The sequence below is a fragment of the Pseudorca crassidens genome, chromosome 10 (genome assembly GCF_039906515.1).
Source record: "Pseudorca crassidens isolate mPseCra1 chromosome 10, mPseCra1.hap1, whole genome shotgun sequence".
Taxonomy (NCBI): Eukaryota; Metazoa; Chordata; class Mammalia; order Artiodactyla; family Delphinidae; genus Pseudorca; species Pseudorca crassidens.
This window is the reverse complement of record NC_090305.1, coordinates 82,049,444-82,072,191: the sequence shown is the minus strand read 5'-3', so window position 1 is coordinate 82,072,191 and position 22,748 is coordinate 82,049,444. Positions and strand designations below refer to the sequence as shown.

Genomic DNA, 22,748 nt, shown 5'->3' with positions numbered 1-22,748 from the left:
ACAACATAGGTTTATTATCTTATAGTTGTGAAGGTCAGACATCTAAAGTGGGTTAGTAGACCTGCATTCCTTCTCTGTTCTCTAGGGGAGAATCTGTGTCCTTGGCTTTTCCAGCTTCTAGAGGCTGCCTGCATTCCTTAGCTGGTGGCCCCTCCCCTCATCTTGGAAGTAGCGTAGCATCTTCCAGTCTCTCTGTCCCCTTCTACTTCTGCTTCCTTCATCACATCACCTTTTCCTAACTCTGACTCACTTGCCTCCTTCTTTTAAGGATCCTTGTGATTGCATTGGGTCCATCAGGTAACCCGGGATGATTTCCCTATTTTAAGATCCTTACCTTGATATGATATCTGCAAAGTCCCCTGTCAAAAGAAAGGTCACATATTCCCAGATTTGGAAGTTGGGATGTGGACATCTTTGCGGTGGGAGTGAGGGGTCATTATTCTGTCTACTACATTTTCCACACATTTAAGGGCTAGAGAGATTGGCCAGATGCTGACGTGATTGTCCAAATTCCCAATGAGCCACACTGACCTTTATGTCAGTGAACTTCAACTTCAAGAGAGGGATGTTCCCATAGCCCATGTTCCTGGATTCAAATTCTACATATTATGTGATTTTTCCACCGGCATTCCAAACTCTATAACAGTTAGATTGCTTCACTGGCTTTGGCATGTGGCCCTAATATATATATAGACATCTTCCTGTCTTCGTCCAAAGACTTTTGAACTTGTCAAGAATTTTGTGCTTTTGCATATGCTTCCCAGGACATAGAATTCTTATGGTACTAAAGTGATGATGCACTGAATTCTGAATCTCTCTCATGCTTGGATAGACCTGACCTGCCATCAAGGCTTATAGGGCCATCTTTATGTTATAACAGCCTTCTAGGACATGAGCCATTATTAAGTATAGAAGCTTTCATAGGTACCCTTGGTAACAGTGCCTTTTTCATCTTCCTTGTTAAGCCAGGATATCTCTTCAGTGCTTGGTGCTAAGTTTCACAATACCGTAGAATGGGTACACATCTGGGAGCCTTCTCGGCCCCAGCATACTCTGGGCCAAGGCAGGAGACTTCAGGGGGTCCCTTTGTGGTTCGTGGGCATACCACCAAGCTTAAGCAGTATCCTTAGGTGTGGAACCTGAGAATCTGCCTTTTAATAGGCTCCCCAAGTGATCCTGTGCAGACTAGGGAAAGCTACCTTTCAGAGCATCTTCTTTCATGCAGCAGTGAGGCTGTCCAGGCAGTGTCAGTTTCCTTCACCATGTCACCCAAGCACTTCGTATTTGTCCTCTGTGGGCATGTAGTTGGCACCCATAAGCTCTAGAACAAGATGGAATGGCTTGTCTTGCTTCCCCCACTCCCTAGCCGTGTGACCTGGGACAAGACTCGTACACTCCCTGGCCTCCCCTTCCTCTTCAGTGGGATGAGGGATAATAATGGTACCCATGTCACGTGGTTGCTGTGAGGCCTCAGTGTGCTCCTACATTTAAAGCACTTGGAACACTGCCTGTGTTAAGTACTCAGTATCTCTTAGCTACTAGAAACTGACTAAATGCTATAGAAACCATGGTTTAATTTGGGAAGGGGTACTGTGGGAAAGGTATGAAGGTATTGGCCCACACTCTTACCTCCACTCCATGTCCTAGAGTTGAGAAAACTACGTTTTCATGTACGTGCCTTCCTCAGGCTCCACTTGTTCGCAAAATACCGTAGTTCTTTCTGTTTCCCTTCCCAAAATGTAAATGAAAGCCGTGTATCAGAGGATACCGTCAGGGCTAGAAGGGGCCTGAAAGGATACATAGATCAACAACAATAATAATAACTGTATCCCAAGCATCATAAAACTGCATTTATTGGGCATTTACTATGTGTGATGGTTAATTTTATGTGTCTTCTTGGCCAGGCCATGGTACCAAGTTTTGAGTCAGACACCAGTCTAGATGTTGCTGGGAAGGTATTTTTCAAATATGATTAACATTTAAATCAGTGGAGGGACTTCCCGGGTGGCGCAGTGGTTGGGGGGTCCACCTACCAGTGCAAGGGACACGGGTTCGAGCCCTGGTCGAGGAAGATCCCGCATGTTCCACACGCGGAGCGGCTGGGCCCATGCGCCACAGCGGCTGGGCCTGCGCTCTGGAGCCCGCGGGCCACAACTGCTGGGCCCTCCTGCTGCCGCTCCTGAGGCCCACGTGCCTGGAGCCCGTGCTCTGCAGCGGCAGAGGCCACCGCGGTGAGGATCCCGCGCACGTCAACGAGGAATCGCCCCCGGCCGGCTCGCTGCAGCTAGAGAAGAGCCCGTGCGCAGCAGCAAAGACCCAACGCAGCCAAAAAAAAATCAGTAGAGTTGAGTAAAGCAGGTTACCCTCCACACTGTGGCGGAGCCTCAGCAATTAGCTGAAAGCCTGGAGAGAAAGTGTGAGACCCCCTGAGGAAGAAGGAGTTCTGCCATCAGACGGCAGCAGCAACTCTTGCCTGGTTCTGCAGCCTGCAGTTGCAAATTTCGGATTTTCTAACCTTCACAATTGCATGAGCCATAAAATAAATCTTTCTAGATAGATGATAGATAGAATAGAATATTATATATTATGTATCTATACAGAGAGATATCCATAGCTATAGGTATATTCCATATTTATATCTATGTATAAATATACCTCTATTTCATATTGATACCTATAGGTAGATATCTCCTGTTGGTTCTGTTTCTCTGGAGAACCCTGACTAATACACTACGTGACAGGCCAGAGCCATTCCGTTGCACAACTCCAGGGGGTGCCATTCACCCTGAGCCCTAAGTGCTTTGCACGTGTCCTCTCATGGAACCATCATGACGGCTCTATGGGGGAGCCACTTTTTAAATTCCCATTTTAAAGATGAGAAAATCGAAGGTTAAGAGAGTCTGATAGCCTGACTCCCAAACCCAGGGGCTTACGCACTCAGCGTGCGCGAAACCTGAAGCAGCTGTGTCCAGGGCACTAAATTAGTGAAAGGACAGTACCAAGACTGGAGCCCATACCTCCTCACTCCTGACACACTGACCTGTCACACCAGAGAGCTTGCTCATAGAAAGAAGAGAAAATTTAGAACCTTGTTTCACATGAGCGAGCAGAGAAAGGAAGAAAAGAGTCCCACCGGGAATATTTCCTGTGATTGCTCAAATATGTTCTGGACTAGATACCAACAGTTGAGAGCCACAGGCCCTGTGAAGTTAAGATGAAGTCAGTTTCCACTTAATTGGTTAGACTTTGCTCCTGTCCCATTTGTCTTTGGGGTTCAACTTTTAATATGACTGAGCAACACTTAGAAATGCTGCCTCTGTGTCCTTTCCGCTGGAGCAGACATCCCCATTCCATCAAGGAAAGGTCAGGCAAGAGGCGCTGGGCTCATTTGCATCCCCCCTGCCTGCCCCCCCCCCCCCCCCCCCCACCGCCAGAACTTGGGCCTGAAATAAAAAGTCTTTGTCCGAGGAAAGAGCCAAGCTCTTCACTCAGCAGCTGTCTGGTGCAGAGACCTGCGGCTTTTAAGAAACCCTTATGATGTCTGAAGTCAAGTTTGTTTTCCATCTCCCCAGGTATTAGTCCACTTAGGAAATAAAGTGTTAAAATCAATTGCTTGACCAGTTTGGGCTAACCCAGGGATCGGGCAAATCCATGCTTCTTGTGCAATTTACAAAATATTTTCTTTGTAGTTGTCCTTGAAGCCCAAGTGGGACTAATGGCTTTAACTACCAGCCTACACGTTTCAAAGTGATTTCCACATCAGGAAGCCGTTGTCGGCTTCCCCAAACGCTTAATTGGTACAGGATGTGAGCAATTCCAAAAGGCCACGTTTCTGTTCTGAATCCTAATCCATCGCTCAGGTAGGAGCTGGTTTTCAGCAACGATTTCCATTTCTGTCTCCTTGTGTGCGCTCGATCATTTATGGCTCCACTTTCCTATGGAATAAAAGGTTTCCTTGGTAATGAAAAAGCATTGTAATCATCCCCAGCGCCCAAGAAGTGGAGTCGGCTTGGCGGTCACAGACCACAGGGCTCTGTGTTGGCATAAACTCATGGAGAAACAGCATCAAAAACAGTCTTTGCAAGTGTGTGGTGGTGAAGAGTGCAGTTTCTAAAATCTGGACAAGTTGCTTACTTCCCTAGAACTCAGTTTCCTCATTTGTACATCAGTTATAATGGCACTGAACTCAGAAGACAATTCAAGGATTAAGTGCAATAATGTGCATCAGGCTCCTAGAACAGTGACTGGCCCACAATAAAGGAAGTAAATATCATCCTCCCCCTCCCTCCCTCCACCATCGTCACCATCGTCATCCTTGTCATTACCAGCATCTTCCACTAAGATGATTATTATTTTTGGAAATGACACAAAACCCAGAAGTTATAAAGAAGAAAAATTAGCAATTTAACCACATAAAAGTAAAACCTTTAGATATAAAAACAAAACCAAAAAAAAACAAGGAAACGCATAAACAAGGCCTAAAGATAAATTACAAACTGGGAGGAAAATGTTTGCCAGATTAAGGCATTATTCCCGTTTACAAAGATGATGAGCAAGCTGTTTTTAAAAAATAAGTGTTTACTGAAGAAAAATGAACAAACAAAATAAAACAGAGAAAGGAGGAGAATAAAAGAAAATTGAAGAAAAATGTTTAAAAGACACAAGCAGTCAGGTTTTTTTTTAATTAAAAAAAATGACAAGCAGATGAAAACTGCCCAGTTTAGTTCATAAATCAATAGAATATAGATTAAAACATCAAGGATAATTTTTTTCATCTATCAAGTGAGGAAAAATTGATAGTACTCAGTATTTGCCCGAGTGTTCTCTACCTCTGCAATGCTTTTCAGCAGTGTTTTGCAGTAGAAATTGGTGAAACTTCTGGAGGATAATTTAATAATTCTCAAAAGTAGGAGTGTACCTTAATTATTAACCTATAGTTAACAATACTACATTTCATATTTGAAAGTTCCTAAGAGAGTAGATCGTCCTGTGGTGATGGATGTTAACTAGACTCATTGTGGTGGTCATTTCACCATGTATACAAATGTTGAATCATTATGTCCTACACTTGAAACTAATAGAATGTTACATGTCAATTATACCTCAATTAAAAAAAAAAAGAATGCTTTCCTAAAGGTATGAGTGGACTAATACATGTGTAATACAGCATTATTTATAATTGCAGAAGTCTCGGAAATAACCTAAATGCCCATTAATAATAGATTAGTTAAATGAATTATGGTAAATCTATATAATAATGGTATATAGTTAATCTATTGATATATCTGTTTGTCTGTCTATATATCTGTCTATCATCTAATGCTGCATAGCAAATCACCTCCGAACTTATTAACTTAACACACATTGGTGTGATGTCACAGCAGCATCTGTGGGTCAGGACTCCAGGTATGGTTAGCTGGGTCTGAGACCCCTTTAGGGTCTCTTACAGGCTACAGTCAGGGATATTGTAGTCACCTCTAGGCTGACTGGGGAGCGATCTGCTTCCAAGCTCACTCTCATAGCTGTTGACAAGATTCAGTCCTTTGCAGTCTATTGGCCAGGGGCTGCCCTCAGTTCCTTGCCCAGTGATGTCTCCCTATGGCAGCTGATGACGTGGCGAGTTGCTTCATCAGAGTGAACCAGCGGAAAGAGCCAGAAAGAGAATGCCAACAAGATGGAAGTCCCAGGGCTTTTATCACCTAATCTCGGAGGTGACATCCCATCACTTTGGCTATTCTCTGTTCATCCAAAGCATGTTTAAAGCAAATTTCAAACATGAGTTTTCACTCCTGATTCTTCGGTATTCATCTATGAAAAGTAAGGACATTCTCCTCCTTAAATGCAAAGCCTTATTACATCTGAAGTAATTAAAAGAATTCCCTATTGTTACCTAAGATCCTGTTTCCATCTTAAAATGTTTCCAGTTGTTTCAAAAATGTCACCTTACGGGGCTTCCCTGGTGGCGCAGTGGTTGAGAGTCCGCCTGCCAATGCAGGGGACACGGGTTCGAGCCCTGGTCTGGGAAGATCCCACATGCCACGGAGTAACAAAGCCCGTGCACCACAACTACTGAGCCTGTGCTCCGCAACGAGAGAGGCCACGACAGTGAGAGGCCCGTGCACCGCGATGAAGAGTGGCCCCTGCTCGCCGCAACTAGAGAAAGCCCTCGCACAGAAACAAAGACCCAACACAGCCAAAAATAAATAAATTTATTTTTTAAAAAAACGTCACCTTACAGATGGTTTCTTGGAACCACGATCAAGTAAGATCCATATATTGTATAAATCTGATTGTGATATCTTTTAACTGCCTCTTCGTCTGAAGCACCCCACTCCCTTTTTTCATGCCACTGATTTGTTCAAAAGAAAGGAGGCCAGTGGTCCCACCTTCTGGGTTTGTCTAAGTGCTTTCTCGTGATGTCTTTGAACTTGTTCTTCTACCTCCTGTCGTTCGTATAAACTAGATGTTGGATCTAAGTACTTATATTCCAGGAGACTATTTCATAAGTGATGTTGTGTCTTTCATATTCTGTTTTATTAGGAAGTACATAATGGCTTGTGCCACTGCTTGTGATTTTATAATTGATCAGAGTGGTCTTTTTAAAATATTCACATCACTCCTCTGCTGACACCCTATCACATTTAGAATGAAATCCCAGCTCCTTACCATTATCTGGCTCAGGGCTAATTTTCTCCCCATTGGTCACTGCAACTCAGCTACACTGAGTTACTGTCCCTCACACTTGCCAAACTCTCAGTTTGGACCTTGGCTGTTATTGCTTGGAACACTCTCTCCCTAGAACTTTGCATGGCTGGTTACTTCTCACCTCTCCCGACAGCCCTCCTTCCCAAACCAGCCTCTAACTTGTAACCCTATTTTATTCACTTTTGGCATTTATCCCAACCTGAGACCATTTCATCTTTTTATAGCTTGTGGATTTCTATACGGGTTTATGAGATTTTTGTCTGATTTTCCATACTGGAATGTAAACTCTGCGAGATCAGGGACCTTGTTGTGGTTGCTCACCACTGTACCCCAAAAACTTGGAACAGCGTCTGACACTTAGTAGATGCTCAATAAATATTTGTTAAGCAAATAAATGAATCTTATCAGCACTTTTTCAAGGTAGTTTATGTTAAGAAACAGCCTCTAAGACACCTACCCAATGAGAATAAATACAGCACTGTGTGTATTTCTCGGTTTCTGGGGCGGTTGTTTTGTCGTACTAATGTTTTTGGAGGGGTGTATGATGCTTTCCTACCACAGACCATTGCTGTTCAAAATGTTTCCCATGGCCCAGCGGCACTGGCATCACCTGGGAGCTTGTTAGAAATGCAGACTTCTTGGGCCCCAGCCCAGACCTACTGAATCAGAAGCTGCATTTAACAAGATGCACAAGTGACTTGTGTGCATTTTAAAACGTGAGAAGCCCTGGTCTAAAATCCTGGTCTCTTCTATTTCTCCTCCTTCCATTTCAACTTATTCTCCAGCTCTACCCAGCCACCCCCATTGTTAAGCCCTAATGGCCCATCCCCGGAAGCAGCCTCTGGTACCTCCCAAACTATTTACCTAAAGGCTTATCTTCCCGGGCTGCTTCCCTCCGGATTTCATTCTGTTTATAAATATCGAAGCTGAAATGTAAACCACATTGAAACTCTTCCCCCAGAGGCCTGCATGTCCGGGTAAGTCTTTACATTTGCAGGTATCTATTGACATATCTTAAACAAACAATTTTAAATGTTTCCACGGGCATCCTGAGTTTAGCATTTCCTTTCATCTTGTCTGGTAGCAGATTGAGGCTAGAGTTTATTTTTAAAGGTTGAAGAATTCATAATATTTCTTAAACATGTGTTGAGGGTACCCACCACCACCACACCATGGAACTGGGATGTGGTCCCGTGCAGCCTGGTTGCAAAACCTGGACTGTTAACATCTATGGCAGCAATGGGCACAAAAGTCGCTTCACAAAAGTGCCATTTGCTTGTCCATTCATTTATATATCCATTCATTTGGAAGGCATGTGAGGATACTGGCGTGGTATAGAGACGTAGAGCCCTTCAGACCATCATCAGAGGAGATGAAATAAGTACAAAAGTAACCTCACAAGGTTGAGTCATGTCAGTGATGTCAGGTACTCTTTGAGTCCAGTGGAAGACTTCATGGAGGAGGGCAGCAAGTAAAGATGCCTTTAAAGAGCAGAGGACCCAGGAAGTCGTGGTCCTTGGACCGCCTCTGAACCCTTCCATTTGACTTCATTCAGGATCTTGGCCATCTTCCATACTGTCACTGGGCTTTAGTCTCTCAGAATATATTTAGCACCTGAGACTCATATAGGATCTTGGGGCAAGGAGAATTATCTCCACTCAGTAACCTTTTCCTGAGCGCTTATTTCGTGCTAGATACAGCCCTAGGGACTGAGAATACAGCAGTGAATTAACACACAAAATACCGTTCTTGTGGGGCTTATATTCTAATGAGGGGTAAATGAGGTAAATAATGATTGAAGTCCTCCATGGTGTGTGTACAGAAAAGACTGTTCTGAAGTATATCTTGGTTTTAGGAATTAATGATTGCTTTACTAAAGTCACGTGAAGAAAGCAAGTGTTTAAGCTCAGCTTAGATATCTATTTCTAAAACATATAAGCCATTTTTAAGGGTACTTGAAAAATGTTTGATTGCATTTGCAAACTTAATTAAGCTACGTTGATAAATTCTCTATATTCAGTTTAATTTTTTAGTAGCTCATGTGTGTTTTTGACACATCCTCCTAGGTGCTTAAGTCATTTTGGTAAACCTTTAAATTAAGCTAATAAATAGGGTGATCCTTAAAGTGTCTTAAATGTTTTAACACTTGATAAAATTTTAGTAAGATTTTAAATTAAAATCCTAAGTCAAGATCAGTTATTACTCAATTTCATAGTTTAAATGGGTATTGCTTGGGTGATCTCTTCATTCTACTAGACAAAATCAGCATATAAAATTACCGTTTTGGTGTTAAAATATTTAATATGTAAATATTAATACTCTAGATTTGATTCTCTTAAACATTTTTACGATTAATCGGGAATTCCTAAGGGTTGAAATATGCTTAACCTTTAAGGAAACAATATCGGCCCCTTCCGGTTTGGGAGGTTGCCTTCAGGTTCACTGAGTTTAATAATCATGATGCAGGTAGATCTTTGACGTGTCACCTGCCACCTGAACCCCTTTTCCAGAGTTGCCTGAAGAAAAAGGCCCTGGCTTCACCCGTGTTCCTTAAATTCACATGTAATTTACGACTCTTCACCCAGATGAACACGGTGTTGGTTTTTGCATTTCTTTCACTCTAAGTAAATCCATCTATTCCCAGGTCTAAAAGACACACGTACTCGACCAGAATCGGGCTTTTTTTTTTTCTCACAATTCTTACAGATTCCTGATTAAATTGTAGATATCTCTCAGCAGGGTGTGGAATTTTTAAGTGCCGTGTCCAAAGTCATTTTATTGGCAGGATGTGCAATATGGAAAGAAGCAAGATAAAGCAGGGTAGAAGAGTTAGAAAATGATGGGGGGAATGCTGTTTTATAACGTGGTCAGAGATGGCCTCTCTGAGGAGGTGACTCTGGATGGGACACTGAATAATGGAAGAGACAAGAGGGAATGGTAGGTACAAAGGCCCTGAGGCAGGAGCAAAAGCTTGGAGCAAAGAGACCAGGAGGTTCCATCTGTGTAGTGAAGGGAGAGTGGGAAGAGATGAAATCAGAGAGGGAAGGGGCAAGATGGGGAGATGGGAACAGTTTATACGTTGCTTTATGGACCAGGATAAGGAGCCTCAATTCCATTCTGAATGAGCTTGGAGTCCTTTCGACCTGATTTAGCTTTTTAAAATTTATTTATCTATTTTTTAATTTATTTTTGGCTGCATTGGGTCTTCGTTGCTGCACGCAGGCTTTCTCTAGTTGCAGCAAGCGGGGGCTATTCTTCGTTGCGGTGCGTGGGCTTCTCATTGTGGTGGCTTCTCTTGTTGAGGAGCACAGGCTCTAGGCACTTGGGCTTCAGTAGTTGTGGCACATGGGCTCAGACGTTGTAGCTCGCGGGCTCTAGAGCGCAGGCTCAGTAGTTGTGGCACACGGGCTTAGTTGCTCCGCGGCATGTGGGATCGAACCCCGCATCCCCTTCATTGGCAGGCGGATTCTTAACCACTGTGCCACCAGGGAAGCCCTGATTTAGCTTTTAAAGAGCTTTCTCTGGCTGCCAGTTGGAGACTAGAAGGTAGTGAGACTGTGAGAGAAGCAGAAAAACCAAGTGGGAAGAAGTCCTTAAAATAGTCCGGTCTAGAAAGCATGGTGGTCTCTGGTACCAATGGAGATTGTGCAAAGTGACTGGATTCTAGGCATATTCTCAAGGTAACACCAATGTGTGGGATGAGGGATGTGAGACCAAGAGAGGAATCAAGGAGAACAGAGTACCTGGAAGAATGAAGGGGCTAAATTTGGAGGTGGAAAAGCCTGGTAAAGTAGCACATGGGGTGGGGGGAATCAGTTGGATACACAAACGTGGAGCTCAGGGTGGAGGTTGGAACCGTTCTGAATGCCAGCTCTGGTCCCTGTGAAACTCCAGACTGAATGTCCACCTGCTCTTTGGTGTCTCCACTGGATGTCTAAGGGCAGCAGCAAACAGTGGGTATTGTCTAGAAGCATCATCTGCCATGGGTGTCTGGGGGGCGGGGCAGGGTAAGGAAGTACGCGGTATATTCTTCTAGGAAAAGTGAGCCGTGACATCTAGTGGCTTTTCAGGATTTCTTCTTCCTTCTGCTGTGGAATTTCAAAGGTTAATGTGCCCCCACCCAAATTTACGGTTTATAGCCGACCTGACTTGGATGAACTGCTCTGGGTATACAGTAGAGTCCAAGGATTTGATACGAAAACGTGAGTCGGAATCTCTTCACTTTTCTTCTTCCAGTGTTTTGTGAGTGCCTCCCACATGCTGGCATATGAGTTTCCCATGGCTCCGAAACACATTACCACCAACTGGGTGGCTTGAAACAGCAGAAATGTATTCTCTCACAGTTCTGGAAGCCATAGGTCGGAAATCACGGTGTCAGCAGGACCATGCTCTCCCTGGAGGCTGTAGGGGAGAGTCCCTCCTTTTTCTCCTCCAGCTTCTGGTGGCTGATTTTATTCCCTAGGGCTGCATTGTTCCAATCTCTGGCTCCATCTTCAAAAGAACTGCTCTGTTTCTGTGCCTTCTCTTCTATCTTTCATAAGGATTTAAGTTTGCTATAAGTTGAATTTTTGTGTCCCTTCAAAATTCATATGTTGAAACCTAAGCCCCAGTGTGATCATATTTAGAGATGAGACCTTTGGGAGGTCATTAGGTCACAAGAGTGGAGCCCTCATGAATGGGATTAGTGCCCTTATAAAAGAGACCCCGGAGAGATCCCTTGCTCCTTCTGCCACGTGAGGACACAGTGAAAAGATGGCTGTCTGTGAACTACTAGGAAGTAGGCTCTCACCAGACACCAAATCTGCTGGCTCCTTGATCTTGGACTTCACAGCGTCTAGAACTGTGAGAAATAAATGTTTATTATTTATAAGCCGCCTAGTTTAAGGTGGTTTTGTTATAACAGCCTGAATGGACTAAAACAACATTCCACCCAGATAGTCCAGGAAGATCTTATATAGAGATCCTTAAATTAATTGTATCTGCCAAGACCCTTTTTCCAAATACTGTCACATTCACAGGTTCTGGGATTTAGGACACAGACAGGATCGTTTGTGGGGGGCGGGCACCATTCAACACACTACAGCTGGCTAACGTTGCAGACACAGGAAAAGATGTAACCCATTCCCACACTCATACGTTTGTTAATTAATTCAACAAATACTCGTTGAGTACAGCCTAGAATATAAGGCCCCGTGCCTGGCATTGCAGACACCGAGGTGTGGTGAGGCAAAGGCCTTACAAAGACTTCACAGCCTTGTAAGAGGAACAGGGTAAACAGGACTCAGCTCCCCTTGGAGTGCTCACAGAGTTCTCTTGAGAATTATATTATTGAATATTTTATCCTCCCAGTTCTGGGAAGTAGCTATTAGTGTTTCCATGTACAGTCGTGAAGACTGGCTCAGAGAAGTGACGTGCACAGGGAGACAGTTAGTAGGTGGCACAGTCGGGATTTAAACCCAGATCTGCCCGATGGTGGCAGGTGGAGACTCCAGCTCCACAATAAACACCCACTGGGGATACCACACGTACGTGTCATAAAATGCTGACTTCTATGGCACTGAGTTCCAAATGGATTATAAGAAGTGACCCCATTTAAATACACAAGTGGTGAATATTCTTGGCATCTTCTGGTCAACCTTTTTGGGAAGCTCTCACTTTTTTTTTTTAATTAACTTATATTTGGCTGTGTTGGATCTTTGTTGCTGCGCGCGGGCTTTTTCTAGTTGCGGCGAGCGAGGGCTACTCTCGATGCAGTGTGCGGGCTTCTCGTTGTGGTGGCTTCTCTTTTTGCGGAGCATGGGCGTTAGGCACGCGGGCTTCAGTTGTTGTGGCACGTGGGCTCAGTAGTTACGGCTCGTGGGCTCTAGAGCGCAGGCTCAGTAGTTGTGGCGCATGGGCTTATTAGTTGCTCCACGTTATGTGGGATCTTCCCAGATGGGGTATTGAACCCACGTCTCCTGCATTGGCAGGCAGACTGTTAACCATTGCACCACCAGGGAAGTCCCACTTTTTTATTTTATATTCTGCTAATCTAAACGTATAGGACTGGGATTTTCTTAAAGTTCGGTGGTCTCAGAGACCTTAGTCCTGTTAAATAAAATGAGAGTGATAAAATGGCATCTTTGTCTGGGCCTGAGCAACCCAGGCCTGGTGTTTCCCTCAAAGTGATAACCTCAAAATGTGTTGCAACTGAAAAGCAACAACAGTCCCTGTAAATGGTTGTAATTAGATGCAAAGCAGAGTTGCCCACCAATACTCTGGAAAAGCACCCTTTGTATTCAGACAGACCAAGTAGATAGAAACGCAGCTTTCATTTATACTTAATGCCTGGTAAGAGAATTAGGATTCTTCTTTTTTTTTTTTTTTTTTCTTTTTCTGCTATAATCTCTGGAATAGTAAGGTGGCAAACAGGTGACCTGGGTGGGTATCCTCTTGCAGTGCCACCTCCAAGCTGAGTGAACCAGGGCACGTTGCTTCCAATGTCTGAGCCCCACTTTGCCCATCACTAAGGTGAATGTTTGTTCTGGGTGATCTTTGAAGTCTCTTCTGGCTCTGAAATGTTTTAACTGTGAGGCTAAATATTTAGTGGTAATTATATTTACTAGGATGTATGTTCTGTATGGCTAGGCTTAGTTTACAGGTTTTTTTGTTTGTTTGTTTGTTTTTTATCTATTTATTTATTTATTTATGGCTGTGTTGGGTCCTCGTTTCTGCGCGAGAGCTCTCTCCAGTTGCGGCGAGCGGGGGCCACCCTTCATCGCGGTGCGCGGGCCCCTCACTATCGCGGCCTCTCTTGTCACAGAGCACAGGCTCCAGACGCGCAGGCTCAGTAATTGTGGCTCACGGGCCCAGCTGCTCCGCAGCATGTGGGATCCTCCCAGACCAGGGCTCGAACCCGTGTCCCCTGCACCGGCAGGCAGACTCTCAACCACTGCGCCACCAGGGAAGCCCTAGTTTACAATTTTTATGAGACAGATGAATGAGGTTTAATAAGAATAGTTAATTGAAAAAAAAAAGATTGAATTCCCAGAGGCATTTTACTATGAATTTAATTATGAAACTTGCTAATTGCATCACTCCAAGGCTTGAGAGTTATCCAGTTGCTGGATGCACAAAGTAAGGGGCAGTTTTTCTCAAGTTGGCCTCAACTCTGAACTAGTACCAGAGATGTGGAAACAGTTCACTTTCTAGGTATGGAAAGAAAGAGAAGCTGGGAGAGCCTGGCAGTTGGCGTAATTGGTCTCTTCCCTTGTCTTTGGCAACTTCATGTATCTGTAACAGAAAAGAGATGTACTTTCTAAAATACAGCTCTTCTGTTATCACCTACCGTGTGCTCTGACTGTACAGCTGACACTTGACTGTATGGCATCTTCATTGCAAATTAGCCAAAGATAGTCCTTTTCAGAGAATGCAGCTCCAGAAACAAACAGCTTGGTGAGCAGATGGCTCTGCACCAGGGTGTGGCTTAGCAAGTGGAGCTTGGGGTGAACTGCAGACTCTACTGGCCCCCTCGGCTGAGTGTGCAGTGCACACACTGCCCCACTGACCAAGGCAGCCCTTCCAGGCTCAATCACGTAAATCCTTTCTACTCCTCCCAGGCAGCGGCCTGTCTTTATTTTGAAAACTCCCACCGTCACTGCCTTTGAGGTTCCAGTTTAGAGGGTCTGGAACACTTGAGGGCCTTGGGGTAGGAGAGAGAATGGCATTTTTTTTTTTTTTTTTTTTTTTTTTTTTTGCGGTACGTGGGCCCCTCACTGTTGTGGCCTCTCCCGTTGCGGAGCACAGGCTCCGGACGCGCAGGCCCAGCAGCCATGGCTCACGGACCCAGCCACTCCGCAGCATGTGGGATCTTCCCAGACCGGGGCACGAACCCGTGTCCCCTGCATCGGCAGGCGGACTCTCAACCACTGCGCCACCAGGGAAGCCCAGAATGGCATTTTTGAGAAATGGAGAGAAAAACGATTGTGGTTGAAATTAGCAAACAGGGGAGATGAAGTTATGAGACAAGGCTCTGGAGATGGACAGGGGTCATTCTGTAATCTCTAGGCTGTGGGGGGCTTTTTCCTAAAAACACTGGGACTCTGTGACTGGTTTTAACCACAGAAGGGTTTGAACAGATCGAACTCATTTCTGTGGAGAGAGTGAATTACAGGAAGTCTTTAATCAGAGGCAAGAGATGCTGAGGCAAGAGAAGGGTGATGATGGAGAACAGTGAATGGATTTTAGTGATATTTGTACAGTAAAATTATGTGGAAATGGTGATGGATGGGCTTGAGGAGTCAGGAACAATTCCAAAACTAAGAGTAACAGCTAACATAACACATCTTGGTGCCAGGCGCCATCCTGAGTGCTCTACGCTTATCAGCTTATTTAATCTATGAAGGAGAGACTGTTAGTTGCTTTACTTTGTAGAAGGGGAATTGAGGCACAGAAAGATGGAGTAACTGACCCCACACTCCACAGGTGAGTTAAGCTTTGAATCCACAAAGTCTGAGGTTTAAATCCTTGCTCTAAACCAGTGGTTCTCAATCCAGACAGTTTCGCCCCAGGGGACATTGAACAGCCTCTGGAGGCATTTTTGGTTGTCACAACTCAGGGATGGGGGTGCCCCTGTCATCTCGTGGATGGAGGCCAGGGATGCTGCTAAATGTCCTATAATCACAGGACAGCCCCACCACAGTGGATGACCTGGCCTCGGACGTCCAGTAATACCGTTCCCACCACTGTGTCACAGTACCTCCTGAGGATAGCGCCTGGGCTTCTGCCTCAGACAGTTGATTTCACCAAGACTGCGGGAGAGCAACCTGAAAAGGGCTGTGAGTTGCTTTCTGGACACACCCAGCTGAAGCCCTTAAAGACACCCCAGAGGAGTTGGCAGGTCGATGGCTGGGTGCTTGCTGGGCTCTGTGGTCCGCAGGAGGAGCCTGGCACTGCGGTAGAGTAGGCTTCTATTCCTGGATACTGCAGACCCCCAAGTACCTTGTATATTTTATCTCGTGTTTGTTTGTTTATACACTCACCCTCCTCCAGAAAGGGTATAAAGCTTCTTACAAGGATAAGGAATAAATTACAGGCCAGAAAAGATAACAGCGGGTCCTTAACATGAGGGTGGAGACATAGGATGGGGCCAGAAAGGAGGCAAAAAAGGACCCTAACCGTAAGCCTGGCTGCTGCAGGGCTGTTATTAGGGGCTTACTGGACTCCTTTCTCTACCTCCCTGCCCCCTTCAGCTCCTCTCCAACAGATGGAGCCCAGGTCTCATCTCGTGGCCTCTCTGCAGCTGAGAAGAAGCCTGGATTTGTGTACTGTCTTTTAAGTTCCCGGTACATAGTGGGAGAGCAAGAAATATTTGCTCAGAGAATCTCTGGGGATACAGTTCTGAAGCAGACACAAACCCTCCCCTCGTCAAGCTGCCTTTCTAATGGCAGAGATCAACCAAAAAGGTAGGCATTTGGTGCAGGGATTCATGGCTTTGTTTGTTTGTTTGTTGTTGTTTTTAAATCAGATAATAGAGTAGTTTTAAGATGTCATTCTTGCTATAAAGAAACAAAGGAAAAACAGAGTCAAGAAAGAAGGATGAGGGGAGCTCTGTTAGATGGCGTGGTAGGGAGGCCTCTCTGGGGTCTGAAGAAAGAGCCAGCCCGCACAGAGCAGCGTGTGGGTGTCCCAGGGCTGAGGGAGCAGCATGGATAAATACCCCTGTGTGGGAAAGAGCCTTGGCCTTTGAGAGACCCAAAGTAGGCCAGTGGGCCTGCAACATGTTGAGGGAAGGAGGCTGGGAGGAGAGATGGTAGGAAAATTGGCCCGGCCATTTGGGGCATAGTATAGGTTTTATTCTGAGGGCAGAAGGAAGCTGTGGAAGGATTGTGTGGTAAAGATCAATGGTTTCCAAGCATCCATCCCCCACCCCCCTCTTCCTCATTAATAAAGCCCACAACATTGAACTGGGCACATGGCTGCCTGCCTCTTGTGTAGGTGGTGTGGTCATGTGACTTAAGCTCTAGCCACTAGAATGGCAGCCGAGGTGGTGTATGCAACTTCTGAGAAGTATCTTTGAAAGGATGGAGTGTCCCCCCGGCCTTGCTGCCCTATGGGATGTAGATTCAATGGCTGGAGCCCTAGCACCATCTTGGACTTTGAAGTAACCTTGGAAATGGAAGCCAGGGATGGCCATGCTACCAGCTAGACGGGGCTTGGATTCTGACCATCGTGCCGCCTTAACAGCGCCAGATGCTTCTGTGAGAGAGAGGTAAACGTCTGTCTTATTTAAGACACTATCAGTGTGAGTTGTCTATCACAGTTGAACCTAACCCCAGCTGATAGAGGTTTTCAGGAGAGAAGGGCACAGTTCTGTTTATCATATAAGTAGCTCCCTTAGGCTGTTGTGTGGAGAGTGGATTGAGAGGAAAGAGCGTGGAAGCCGGGAGATGGGGTAGAGGCTGCTGCAGGTGTCCAGGCAAATGAATGAATGAACGTGTAAATGAATGAATGAGTCACTTCACAGTGCTGCCTGCTGTCTCACCACTTCTCTGATGACCTGCTCTTCTTTGCCCTTCTGTTCCATCGGTTGGTGAGCCTTCCTTACAGGCTGTATCAGTCTGCTCAGGCTGCTGTAACAGAATATCACTGACTGGACTGCTTAGACAACAGACATTTGTTACTCACAGTTCTGGAGGATGGGGTGTCCAAGGTCAAGGTGCCGGCAGATTCAGTCTTGGTGAGGGCCCTCTTTCTAGCTTGCAGATGGTCCCTTTCTCCCTGTATCCTCACACAGTGAAGGAGGAAGCTCTGGTGTCTCTTCTTCTTAAAAGGGCGCTAATTCCATCAGTGAGGTGAGGGTGGGCTCCACCCACATGAAGTCATCTAAACCTAATTGCCTCTCAAGGCCCCACCTCCCGATGCCCTCACGGTGGTGGTTAGGGCTTCAACATATGGTTTGTGGGGGAAGGGGGCTGAGTGGAAAAGCCTACAGTTCTCCTCCTGCATCTTTCTCCTTCACTTTCACACAGGACACCTCACTTCTGACACCTCCAGTCACCAAATGCTTGGGTGGGGGACGGTCCACCACCAAGCAATTCTGTGACACCAGCTGGCTGTCCTACAGTTTAACTCAATTCTGACACCACCTTCCTGGAGGTAGCGTCAGATCCCGCAGGGTAAGGGCTCAGTCTCACGAGACTGGCCTCCACTTCAGATGCCAGTCGCCGTTTCATGTGACTCACAACTTCTGCCTGATTTGGCTACAAATTAGAGGTTCCCATGAGCCCCTCCTCAGGCTCAAGTGATTTGCTAGATCAGCTCACAGAACTCAGGGAAACACTTACGTTTGCCAGTTTATTAAAGAATATGATGAACAGCCAGATGAAGGGATACATAGGGCGAGGTCTGGGACGATCCTGAGCACGGGAGCTTCTGTTCCCGTGGAGTTGGGTGTGTCGCCCTCCTGGTACAGGGGTGCATTTACCAACCTGGGAGCTCTCCAAAGTCTGCACTTTGGGGGTTTTATGGAGGCTTCCTCACGTAGGTGTGCTCGATCATAATTCCATTTTTAGCCTTTCTCCTTTCTCAAGAGACTGGGGGATGGTGGGACCAGGGGCTGAAAATTCCAAGCTTGTAATCACCGCTTGGCCTTTATAGTGAGCAGCCCCCATCCAGGAGCCACTCAGGAACCCACCCAGAGTTACATCATTAGAACAAAAGACAGTCCTATCACCCAGGAAATTACAAGAGTTTCCCTGTGTCAGGAACTGGAGCCAAAGACCAAATATTAGAACAAAAGATGCCCTTAGTATACTTATCACTTAGGAAGTTACAAGGGCTTCAAGAGCTCTGAGCCAGGAACTGTGGGAAGAGACCAATGTATATTTTCTATTATCTCACAGGGGGACACAAACATTCAATTCATAACACAGGTGATTGTACTTCCCTCCTGGACAGAAGGAAGAGACCAGAAATATCCCAAATATTTACTTCCTCCTCCAAAAGGAAAAGTCCCCTCAAACAAAGGAGGGGAGGAGAAAAGGCATGTCTTTGAGCATTAACCCTGGAAGGGTGCTTCAGGAATTCCCACTTCACAGATGGGAAGACTGATGCCCAGAGAGGGAAAGGGACTTGCCTGTGGCTACACAGCATGTCAGTGGGACAGAAGTTATACAATATAGAAGCTGGAAGGGGATGTACAAACCACATAGCCCCATCCCCTCACCCACCTCATTTCGAGAAGAGGAAACCAAGGCCTAGAGAGGGGGAGTTAGTGACAGCCAGGATCAGAGCTCAGGGTCACTGTGATGGTGTAAGACCAGGACCCGCACTTGGAATTGAATGGCCTGCTGTCACATCTTGAATCATTTTAATGTTTAAATTTGTGGTTTGGAAGCTGAGTCCGGTAGGACAACGGAGCTTGTACCGAGGGTTGGGAACCTCAGTTCACGTGAAGCCCTACCTCCCACTACCTCCCCAGCTGGGTTCTCAGCCCCCAGCTTCCCTGCTGTCCCAGGACTGGCCCATTCTGCCCCTCCCCGCTGCTCTTCCAGCCCCGTTCCCCCCACCCATCCCCATCAGGGGCCTGGGCATGGGGAGGGCTGCCGCCCGTACCCCAGAGCATCTCAGGGGAGAGCATGACCACAGCCGTCCCCGCCCTAGGCTGGCAGCACCATGGTGCTTTCAGTGGGCAACCTGCCAGGAGTGAGTTTCTCTTGACCCTGACTCAGGTGCCTAGTGCACCCTGGTGTAGAGATTGCCATGTTTGGTGTCACCTGTCCACCACAGGTTGGGATGGAAGGCCTGTGGGAAAGGGAGATGCTAACTCCCTATCCTGCTCCCCCAGGACCCGGGCAGCTAATGGGCAATGCACACACACACCAGGCTGCGGGGTGGGCTCCTGGGTGCCTGTGAAGGTGTGCACTCTCCCCACGCCCATGGCATTAAGTAGCAAGCAGAAAGTACTGTCATCCTGAGAGACTGCCAAAGGAGAAAAAGAAAAAAAGCTTTCTGTTTTAGTGCCTTTAATGGAAGCACCTCTTTCCTGCTTTTTGAGCGAGGGGCCCTGCAGTTTGCACTGGGACCTCACATTGGGTAGCCTGTTCTGACTCGGGACTTCTCACTGCTCCCTCCATCAGCCTCCAGCTCTGGCTGGGCAGCGCTAGCTTTTCTTACGGTCAGCCTACTGTGTTCCAGTCCCCGTGCTCGGCCCTTTTCCTGCATTATCTGTTTGGAAGCCTTGCTGGACCCCAGTGAGGTGTGTACTATTATTAGACTCACTTGAAAGGTGAGGAAGGGAAGGCAGGGATAGGCTACGTCAACTTGCCCAAATCCTCCAGCTGGTCAGCGAGTGAGCGAGGCTCCCTACCCACGTGGCTGGTCCGCTTGTCCTGGCCTGGCCTGTGGGCAGCTGGAGGTGGGGGAAGGAAGGCACCACATCTAGATGCTGATGCTAGCTGTACCCCTCCCCTCCGCTCCCCTGCTCAGCACCTCACCCTCAGCCTCCAGGGGAGGAGACCTTGCAACCCAGACTACCATGTAACCAGGCAACCGTTCCACGACGCTGCTTTTCCTCCCTGCTCCTTCTGCCTTATTCAGTATCTGCCAGGCGAGCACAGCTCCTGGGAGTGTCCCAGAAGTATTCGTAAGGAAGAAGGCTGGCTGGGGAGGCCTGCGGGGACATCTGCTATTCATCTCGCTGCACCCTCCACCCCAAAGTCCTGAACCTGCTTCTGGGGGATTCTGAGAGATCTGTGGGCATCCAGATTCATGGGACTGGAAATTGCCCTGGGCTTGATGGAAAAGGGCGTGGACTGTGGGGAAGATGGGGCAGGTGTTACGCTTGGTCCTCAGCTGCTCTCTGGATGCCCCTGGTTCCCTAGCATGGAGGTTCAGATACCCTCTGCACTCTTAGAAGCAGCTCCCACGATCTGCCTTCTGCTCCCACGATTCCTGCCATCTGTAATCAGATGCGAGATGAAGGGGGGGAACCAGGATTAATTGAACTCCTATTATATATCCTGTGCCAGACACGAGGGAAAGAAAAATTAGCAAATCAGACCCAATGCCAGTTTCACAAGTGGGAAAACAAAAGCTCAGATAGGTAGAAAGAACCTGAATCTGCCTGATGACAACTTCTGCCCTTCCCAGTGGTGGTGCTGCTGCTTGTACAGGAACAAAGGGATTTAGGAATCATCTGAGCCAGCTCCCTCGTTTTACAGAAGGGGGAACTGACAAACAGGAAGCAAGAGCATCTCCTCCAGGGCCACCCAGCTTGCTTCGCTCCAGACTCATCTTGCAATTACTTGAGCTCAGTTTCAACCTGTTCTTGGATTCACTAACTGTTTAGAACTCCAAACCTCCTTCTCTTCTCTAAAGCTGACTGCATTATGCCTGTGCTTATGTCAATATGCATACAGCCCTGTAGTTTAATAGGTACAGCATAATATAGTTAAGACTCATTCCTGCGTCTTTAGAGTGGTGGGACTTGGGACAATTATTTCATCTTTATTTCATTTTTCATCTCTGTAAAATGGAGACAGTAATAGTACTTACCTCATAGGATTATTGTGAAGATTAAATGAGATCATTTATGGCACATGTAGAATATAATCTTGAATATTATTTGTGTCCAACTTGTATCACAGGTATTTTTAAAATCTCAATGAGATAAAGAATAGGGCTTACGTCGTATTCTTTCTTTATTGGTACCCCATGTGCCTAGGACTATGTCTGCAAAACAAGGGATAATAAATGTTTGCTCAGTTAGTGAAATTTTGAAAAATCTAAAAGTGAAGTCAAGGTAGACTTTGGAAACCACACCAAAATGGCGGGCAAAGCTGTCGTGCTCTCTTAGCCAAGACTGGACTTGAGCAAACTGTGCATCTAGCCTCCTCTTTCTTCCTTGTCCTTCCCCAAACCTCCAGCCTCCTCTCAGGGGATCACTGAACACCTGTCATTTCCTCTGTGATGTGGATTTAAGATCAAGGTTGTCCCTCTCCTAGGACTGGTTGCATTTCTAGTCTTCTCTGCGATTGTAGAAATTCTGTCATCAGAGAGAGGAGGTGCACTGGGGTGGAGAGCTTATCACAGAGCTCAGGGCATGAGGCAGAGACTGGCTGGTTGTTGGCTAACCTTGACGGCTAGGCTCTATTGCCCAGCTTCCCTTGCAGTTAAGTATGAGCACGTGACGGAATTCTGGCCTGTGCCTGGCAGTGCAAATGATGTGCACAGCTTCCAGGCCTGGCTCATGAAACCCTCATAGTCTGTCCCTTTCCCCAGCCACAAGAGGAGGACACCTCCCCCCATCAGGAGCACTGATTTTGGACTTTAATGGAGAGATGAACTTCTGTCATGTCAAGCTATTGAGTCTGGGGAGGGAGGTGGTCGTCTGTTCTAGCATCTAGTGTCACCTTAACTAATACAGTCGTGAGACGGTGGCCACAAAAGGAAGTTGAGCGGGCTGTTCCCAGGTGTGATGCGTGGAGGTGAGGGCCAGCTGAGCAGGAAGCAGGGCAAGATTCAGGTCCTGCCTTTATCATTTCCTATCCAGGCTTTTCGTCCAAAGGCTCTGGGCAAGCTGCGAAAACATCTTTGAAGTTGAGATACCCGTCATTGCTTGATCATTCTCTTCTGAAGAGATACCGGGAGGATCAGAGAGCTGGAAAGTAGGGCAGGGGTTCTTTGATTTCAGCCCAGTTTTTTATTTTCTCCTTGGCTAAGAGTTTAGAGTTAAAAATTCCCCAAGGGGAGGGTTCTTCAAGCTCTGCCTTTGCTGCCCCTCCCGCCATCTCTTTCTCCTTCCCTCGTTCTCTCCCTCCCTCCCTTCCTTCCCTCTTTTACAGTGAATGTGCAAGCACGCAGCCTGGATTCCCAGCTGTGTGGCCTCATCAAGTTTCTGTACCTTTCTGGGTCTTCATTTCCACATCTGTACCTTGAAGATGATACCATTTACCTTGCCAGGTCCTTGTGTGATTAGAGATGTAATATCAAAAGACCAGCACACGGCAACCTCTCAGGAGAAAAGAAGGCTCCTGCTTCCATTATTACTATTATGTCTATGC

General features: G+C 46.4%; 1 protein-coding gene across 7 annotated transcripts in view; it reads left to right on the top strand.

The window, feature by feature from the left end:
• The window catches only part of ADAMTS9 (ADAM metallopeptidase with thrombospondin type 1 motif 9), a 224,177-nt gene that overhangs the window by 176,590 nt on the left and 24,839 nt on the right, over positions 1–22,748 (top strand). The window contains exon 41 of one of the 7 annotated variants that reach the window (XR_010947100.1): positions 15,936–16,071. The exons of the other annotated variants lie outside the window; for them this stretch is intronic. The gene's annotated coding sequence lies outside the window, so the exon portion shown is untranslated. Of the gene's footprint in view, positions 1–15,935; positions 16,072–22,748 lie in introns of those variants that run through there. 7 annotated transcript variants of the gene reach the window in all.